Genomic DNA, 9,078 nt, shown 5'->3' with positions numbered 1-9,078 from the left:
ACACACACCCACACACTACCTCCCTCTGTCCTACATGTGGTATTCATTGAGGGGCTCGGAGCAGCGGGGCCCGACATCTCTTTCTTTCTTTCTATCATCTTTTTCTTTTTTCTGCCTTTCTCTGTTACTCCGGGTCATGTGGTCTTCCCTGAGGGGGAATGAAAAACGATACACCCCCCCCCCCTTCCCCCTCAAAAAAAGGAGCCCCTACTTAACATTTCAATCCAACTGTGATAGCCAAAGTCCCAAAGACAGACACATGCTTTTCACCCTCCGTCTGAAATCAGAGCCCAGTCTGCTTTGATGGGCTCTGTTGTGATTGATCGACCGCTTAGACATGTCTCGCCCCTTTTATCACGGAGAATGTGACAGAGCACAAGCCAATAGAAGCGGGACTGTTCTGTAGTGATGTCACTATGTTCCAGATGTAAACAAAGAAGTGGGGAGAAAAACTCAACGGGGATTTTAGCCTTTGCAGACCATTGGTTCCCTTTTAATGTATACAGCTGTATATGTATTAACACATTAAGAGATCAGAACATGAACAAATATATTGAAGAAATATACAAAACCTATTTTACAGTTCCTAAAGTTACTTAATATATTCTAGGCTGAGTTTTATGAGTGTGTGAAATACTGCACAAAACCTGCAGTCTAAACTATTTTGTAGACATGTTTACCATAAAGCATTTAATGATGTTGTATGAACTAAAACCACAGAAAACACACATGTTGCTGCAAAAGAGTAAAAGGTGAAGCACAGAAAATAACTCCAGACTTCGGACAGGTGAAAACGTAAGATTGGCTGAAACGACAACAACAACAACAACAACAACAACAACAACAACAACAACACTATTGTGTTATTTTTCATCAGTTCAAATGTTTCCTTCAAAAACTAAAAAAAGCCCAAAATGAGGGTCAGATTCTAACTTTGGGAGTCACTTTATTTTACTAATAAAGACTCTCTAATCTCCACCAACACACGTCGCTTCTCTGCCCACAGACTCCACGTCTTTGCCCCCCCCCCCCCACACACACACACACACACACATAATCAAACACACAGCTGTTGCCACGGTTACCCACTCATCACCATTCACTCCTGGAGTGTTGCTCGGTGGCACGTCGGACAAAAGGGCATTCTGGGAAGTGAATTCATGGCTGTCCCGCCACTTACCCCGCCCCCCCCGTCCCCCCCCGGCCCCCTCCTTCAAGCTCATAAACCAGAGCTGCTTTTTCCAACAATCACCCGATGACCTGAACACAACACCTCCACAAACAGGAACGTTAACAGGAACTGCTCCAGTTTGATTTGAGTGATGTTCATCTAAAATCCCCGGAAAGCTCTGGAGACGACATCTGTGATAAGAGGCCGTGGCTTTAAGGTTCAGAGCTAATTATCAGTTTACTGCCCAATTAAAAAGCTCAAGTTAAGGAGAAATGAGTGAATGAGATGTTGAGTCTTGTGGTGTGGTGAAGGCCTGATAAAGCTGCATAACATTCAGCAGTTTAAAGAAATAAAAGGTGTAATGCTGTGAACTTTGTAAGAATTCATAGAGCTCTGAAAATAAAGATGTAACAGTATGAGCAAGTCCTCATTTTAGGGGAAGGTAAGATTACACAGGTTTAAGAACTGCAGTCACACCGGCATACAGCCTTCACTTTGAGAATGCGTTTTAATGTTATCAGACCATAATGTTTAAAGAAGAAATTCCCCATTTGATAAAAATGGAGTAAAACCAGTGTAAGTCGTATGTTGTGAGGATCAAGGTCTAATGTTTTGAAGGCTGGGTTTCGATGTTGTGTGAATGAGCGCCTTTCAAAAAGGGACCAAAGGCCGCTTTACAGATGTAAGGAAAACAAACAAACAAAGTAAGGCAAATAAATAAATACGGAAACAGGGGGACTGTGATGGGTTAGGGGTCAAAGGTCATGGTGGACATAATAATAACAATAATAATAATACCTTCATTAACCACTTCATTCTCAAAAGGACCAATTACATCTCTACCGACCGACTCATCTTTGCTAATGATAGCGCGGACTGTCTATGTAGCCTGTCGTTAGTGCGGAGACGTCAGTACACACATTAACACTTTATAAACTAAAATATCAAGCAGCTAATTGATTGTTTTTATAGATCTATAGACGGTGTCTTTATCTGCTGCTCTTCCTGCAGGAGGACATGTCTCTCCGTGTTTGTGGTTATCTGCAGACTGCAGCCCTGCTGCTTCAGATTTACGATGAACAGCTTCTGCTTCTGATGTCCTGCAGTATCAGAGGCTGCTTTCACAGCTGTATTTACAGAGGTTTCATCACCCCATCAACAACAGAAAGGTATTATTTCAACCCTTAGATGCACGAGGGACTCGACCCTACACCCTTCTACAGTGGGTCAAAATGACCCGTTTTAGAATAATATGTGTTTTTATGCCATTTCTGTAATGTTGGTTAAGAATAATCACTTGAATGATATTTGATATTATATTTTGGTCCACAAAAGAATGATTTCATACTTTATTTCTCACTATTTATCATTTTAACACACACACACACACACACACACACACACACACAAACACACACACACACACACACACACACACACACACACACACACACACACACACACACACACACACACACACACACACACACACACACACACACACACACACACACACACACACACACACACACACACACACACACACACACACACCACAGGGATCAGAGCTCGGCCACATCCTCTTCATCATCCACATCCTCCTCCTCGATCAAAACCTCATTTTACCACCTCTGCAAAATTGCAAAGATCCAACCCTCTCTTACCTGCCCCGCAGCCGAACCACTTATCCATGCCTTCATTTCCTCCCGCCTCGACTACTGTAACTCACTTCTGTACAGCATCAGTTCCTCCTCCCTCAGCAGACCCAACTGATAAAGAATGCAGCCGCCCGACTCCTCACTCACCAAATCATGGCACCACATTGATTAGGCCGCATGAAGATGGTAGAATATTAGAAAATGGTGAGACATTTTTTAAAGATGAACTTGAAAGACATCTGAAAAGAAGTCAGACTTTTTGAGGAAAAAAGAGATCATTCTGAAGAAATGGTCGGGAATGTTAAACATCGAAATTCTTTAAAATTCCAGAAATTTGAAAAAGAAATCTGAAGTTTGAAAAGAAAGTAAAAAGGGAATAAAAAGAGGAAAGAGAGTGTGAATAAAAGAACACAACCTCATGGAGAAGGAGTTAGATATGACAGTCAGATCTTTCTGAAAAAAAAAAAAATGAAACCTGGATAAAAAACACCTGAAGTTTTAAAAGAAAATCTAAAGGAAAAAGAATTGGGAGGCAAAGAGTGTGAATAAAAGAACACGACCTCATGGAGAAGGAGTTAGAATAATGACAGCCATAGTTGATAAGAATCAAACCACCTCACCGCATCCTCGCCTGCTGTTCCCTTCAGTGTTTACTTCCTGTCCGTCTTCTCCTGCTGTTCCCTTCAGTGTTTACTTCCTGTCTGTCTTCTTCTGCTGTTCCCTTCAGTGTTTACTTCCTGTCCGTCTTCTCCTGCTGTTCCCTTCAGTGTTTACTTCCTGTCTGTCTTCTTCTGCTGTTCCTTTAGTGTTTACTTCATGTCTGTCTTCTTCTGCTGTTCCCTTCAGTGTTTACTTCCTGTCCGTCTTCTCCTGCTGTTCCCTTCAGTGTTTACTTCCTGTCTGTCTTCTTCTGCTGTTCCCTTCAGTGTTTACTTCCTGTCCGTCTTCTCCTGCTGTTCCCTTTAGTGTTTACTTCCTGTCTGTCTTCTTCTGCTGTTCCCTTTAGTGTTTACTTCCTGTCCGTCTTCTTCTGCTGTTCCCTTTAGTGTTTACTTCCTGTCTTCTTCTGCTGTTCCCTTCAGTGTTTACTTCCTGTCTGTCTTCTTCTGCTGTTCCCTTCAGTGTTTACTTCCTGTCCGTCTTCTCCTGCTGTTCCCTTCAGTGTTTACTTCCTGTCTGTCTTCTTCTGCTGTTCCCATAGTTGATAAGAATCAAACCACCTCACCGCATCCTCGCCTGCTGTTCCCTTCAGTGTTTACTTCCTGTCCGTCTTCTTCTGCTGTTCCCTTCAGTGTTTACTTCCTGTCTGTCTTCTTCTGCTGTTCCCTTTAGTGTTTACTTCCTGTCTGTCTTCTTCTGCTGTTCCCTTCAGTGTTTATTTCCTGTCTGTCTTATTCTGCTGTTCGCTTTAGTGTTTACTTCCTGTCTGTCTTCTTCTGCTGTTCCCTTTAGCGTTTACTTCCTGTCCGTCTTCTTCTGCTGTTCCCTTCAGTGTTTACTTCCTGTCTGTGTTCTTCTGTTGTTCCCTTTAGTGTTTACTTCCTGTCCGTCTTCTTCTGCTGTTCCCTTCAGTGTTTACTTCCTGTCTGTGTTCTTCTGTTGTTCCCTTTAGTGTTTACTTCTTCTATTGCTCAGAAATCCTGGATAAAATCTACAGTAAAACTGACCTCCAGGGTTGAAAATCAGCAGTTTGATCTCTTCAGGATTATTCTGTGCTAAAGATCATCCAACTGATTCACTGTAAAACTGAAATGCCCCAGAGTGCGTCTGATTGCATGATTAAATATTGCCATTCAGTTTCAGATCCTTCAGATGACTAAAATAAGAAGCTGATCCTAAAATATAAATATTTGAGTCAGAAAATGACAGAGTGTGTTCTGTAAACACGACGACATTAACAAACTGCTGACGCCCCGAAGGCTTTTCCTCATGAACACAAACACGTTGTTGTTTTCTCCCTGAGGCCGTAAACAAAGACGCGTTTCTATGCCAACACAGGTCTGCTGACTCCAGACTCTTATTACATTTTCAGGTCAAAAGACTGAAGGTTTTATTCCGTTTCATTGTAGAGTCTAAGTATGTGTTGCATTGATGCAGGGTCTCAGATTTCCAACTACGCTGTAGCTGCTGTGCATATTACAGTCAGGCTTTTGAATCTCTTTGAATCTTTATTTGCAATACTTACTTTGTGTCATGGAAAAAGGGTAAACCAACAAAAACCAGCTGCTTTCAGGTTGTAACTCTAATGCCAAACCTATTAGCAACAGAACATATTCAAAGTCCCAAAAATAATTAAGAAATTAAATAAGAATCTGTGTTTGTGTTTCCTCTTCTGTCCGCTAGGTGTTCCTTGTTGCTGCTGCAGGTTTTTCATGAGGCTGGACTCTTTTTATGGCAGCCTGGTTATTTTACAGCCCCCACCAGGAGTTTCCCAGCATGCAACAGGAGTGCATAATCGACACTCAGGTGAAGACTCAATAAAGCTGCAGAGAGCCGGGCCGTGCATTCCTGCAGAGTGACGAGTACAGCAGAAATACATTAAATACCCAGAGGTGGAAAAATACTGTGGGTGCAAGAAAACAGCTACTAGTCATTGTTAAAAGTCTCAATTGAATAAAAGTCCTTTCCCTTTTTTAATACGTTGTTATTGTGTTTATAGAACTTTATATTAGCTGCTGTAATCTTCTATCGTGGACTCAAAACATTTTCATCCAGCTTTGAGAAATAAATCATTTAAAAATTGATCAAAAGTTTTATTATTTTCAGTCTGTTTATAATAGGTGTTACTGTTAAAGGTTTTACTTCATAAATCCCAAATAAATGTTGCCTATTTTCCCCAATATAAATATATGAAATACAATATGTAACGCAGTGTATGTGATAGGCTAAGGGGCGGGACATCTCTCAGAAAATAAAGAGCTTTCTGAAGATATTTCAGCTTCACGTTCCACATGTTGTTGATGCAGGAGTTTCATTCTGTCTATGAACTCTGTCAGTGTTTATTTTTCTTCTCTAAATCCTCCTCTCTTTATTTCCTGCATGGTGACAATCATTTTCCATCTCCTCTGTCTGTGCTGAGGGAGATGAATGTCTCCGGACTGTAACTGAAGCTCGTCCTCCCTCTGACCTGCAGACTCATTAAGTCCAGCCAGCCAGAAGTCGTTGTTAAAGTTCAAGCTGTGTCGTTACGTTTAGTGGCCGCTCTAAACCCCATTAACTCCCCCTGTCCGTCCCCATTAACTCCCCCTGTCCGTCCCACAGGCTTTCACTTTCAGCAGCTCTCAGGTTGATGAGTTACCTCTCTGCTCTCTTGTGGTCGAATCGGCATGCATTATATATATTTATGTTTTGGTTTGACTCTGGTATCATATTCTATATTATTATTTCACGTTTGTTTTTTCACACATTTTAAATATTTTTCAATAATTTAAATGAGATTTTTTCCCATAAATTTGATCATCTTTTTTTTTACATATTTTCTGATGATTTTCCTGATATTTTTCAGGACAGTTATCTTTGTAGAAATATTCCATATGTTTGTTTTTTCTCAGCTTTTTGGGGTTCTTTTTCAGGCTTTATTTACATTTTTTCGAGGTATATACATATGTCTTATTTAAAGTTGGGACGCGTTGTTCCGATTTTCCGTTGGATATTTTTACGAAATGTTCTTTTTTATTTCCCACATCTTTCCACATTTTCTTCTCCTTTTTTCAGACTTTATTCAGATATTTTTTTCAGATATTTTCCACAAATCAAATATCTGAAAATAATTGGAGTCTTGGTGTAAGAACAACCTGACTGTTAGGTGTTCATTTATTTAGTCCAAATCTCTCTAAATCCACCCCTTAATGTTTCCTTCTGTCTCTTCAGGTTGCACATCAGGAGCCTCTTTCAGAGAGGTGCAGCTGCAGATACATCTCTTGAACTGAAAAGATTAAAAAGCATGATGTAGAGAAAAGGTCTGCAGAAAGAGGAGATGAAAATGACAATGCATGAAATAAAAAGATGGAAAAGCTTAATATGAAGTTTGTGTTTGTAAGAAGGAAGACTTGACGGAGCTTCGGAGCAGTTCACCAAGATACCACAACCTGATATTGAAGATGACCCACGCTAACCTTTCTAAAACATAGAGGATCAACTAACAAACGCCTTTATGTTCAGGACGAGCTCAGCGGTCAGGACGTGTAGGCTGCAGGGATGCCACGTTCATTCAATAGGACTTTAAAATAAGAAACATGGAAACTGATTTTTGCAAGACATGCATTTAATCCGTGACTTTTGAGGAATAAAGTCCTGTTGTTTTGCATTTGTTTGTGCCCTTCTTTAATGTTCATGCAGAGGAGATCCTGAGCTGCAGAAAACAGAACGAACACGCCCCCTACTGACCGTGCAGCTGCAGGACTGTCCGCTGATCTGAGGTCTGCTTCACCTCATTTATTTGCTGGTTTAATCTGCAGGAGTGCATCAAACCCATTACAGCATCATTTGTTCTTTTGCACATTTTTCATCAGTTTTGGTTTTAAGAATTTGGAAATGATTTACATAATTCTAAGAATTTTTTCCACAACAAGTTTCTGAAAACTTTTCTGACACTTTTACATATTTTTGGGCAGTAAATTTCAACATAGATTTAAGATTGTTTCACACACTTTGGGGAGTTATTATTTTTTCAGATATTTTCCCCAATTTTAGCTTCAGAAGGAGGAGTGTTTCTACACAAAGTCTGAAAAAATGCATAACATGGAAAAACTCAAATAATGAAGACTGTACTTGTTTACTTTTCACCACTGTATCATGATGCGATAAAACTCACCAACCTTTCCTGGTTTCCTCTCTGAGAGGCTCTCCGTTTCAGTCGCGTTCCTCATGCTGCGTTTATGTCTAACAGCTAATTAGCTCTAATGACTTCCACCTGAAAACCCACTCCTCATGAAGAAGCAGCAGGACTCAAACACCTTTCACACCACAGGTTTTCTTTAAAGAGTCCTCTCCTGCTGATGTTCAGGTGTATATCAGTATGTAGTGTCTCTACTTTAAAGAGTCCTCTCCTGCTGATGTTCAGGTGTATATCAGTATGTAGTGTCTCTACTTTAAAGAGTCCTCTCCTGCTGATGTTCAGGTGTATATCAGTATGTAGTGTCTCTACTTTAAAGAGTCCTCTCCTGCTGATGTTCAGGTGTATATCAGTATGTAGAGTCTCTACTTTAAAGAGTCCTCTCCTGCTGATGTTCAGGTGTATATCAGTATGTAGAGTCTCTACTTTAAAGAGTCCTCTCCTGCTGATGTTCAGGTGTATATCAGTATGTAGTGTCTCTACTTTAAAGAGTCATCTCCTGCTGATGTTCAGGTGTATATCAGTATGTAGAGTCTCTACTTTAAAGAGTCCTCTCCTGCTGATGTTCAGGTGTATATCAGTATGTAGTGTCTCTACTTTAAAGAGTCCTCTCCTGTTGATGTTCAGGTGTATATCAGTATGTAGAGTCTCTACTTTAAAGAGTCCTCTCCTGCTGATGTTCAGGTGTATATCAGTATGTAGAGTCTCTACTTTAAAGAGTCCTCTCCTGCTGATGTTCAGGTGTATATCAGTATGTAGTGTCTCTACTTTAAAGAGTCCTCTCCTGCTGATGTTCAGGTGTATATCAGTATGTAGTGTCTCTACTTTAAAGAGTCCTCTCCTGCTGATGTTCAGGTGTATATCAGTATGTAGTGTCTCTACTTTAAAGAGTCCTCTCCTGCTGATGTTCAGGTGTATATCAGTATGTAGTGTCTCTACTTTAAAGAGTCCTCTCCTGCTGAGGTTCAGGTGTATATCAGTATGTACACTGTGTTGGAGCCCTAGCCAATAGGAGCGAGCGTTCTCTAGTGATGTCACTTTGTTGTTCAGGAGTAAACAAAGGAGTCCAGTGGAGGCTGGCAGACGGCGAGAGTCGCTGTGAGTTTTAAAGACGTCTCGGTGAGATCACATGCTATAAATATAACCCCCCCCCCCACACACAGACCAGATAAAGTTAGACACTGAAACTATAGAGGCCCCGGAGCCTCGGGCCCCCAGAGCACCATACAAGGAGTGTGACAGTGTGAGAGTGGGAGGGCGAGGTGGTGAAATAGCAGGGGGCTTGACTCATTAAAGAATGTTTGGTCAGTAATTCTGGGAATAAATCAGATTATTTCCAGTTTTTTAATCACATTTTCCAAAATACTGCGATCACCCCAGAGTGACTGATTATAAATATGCTGAAATACTTTTCT

The sequence above is a fragment of the Eleginops maclovinus genome, chromosome 2 (assembly GCF_036324505.1).
Source record: "Eleginops maclovinus isolate JMC-PN-2008 ecotype Puerto Natales chromosome 2, JC_Emac_rtc_rv5, whole genome shotgun sequence".
Taxonomy (NCBI): Eukaryota; Metazoa; Chordata; class Actinopteri; order Perciformes; family Eleginopidae; genus Eleginops; species Eleginops maclovinus.
This window is presented reverse-complemented; position numbering follows the sequence as displayed.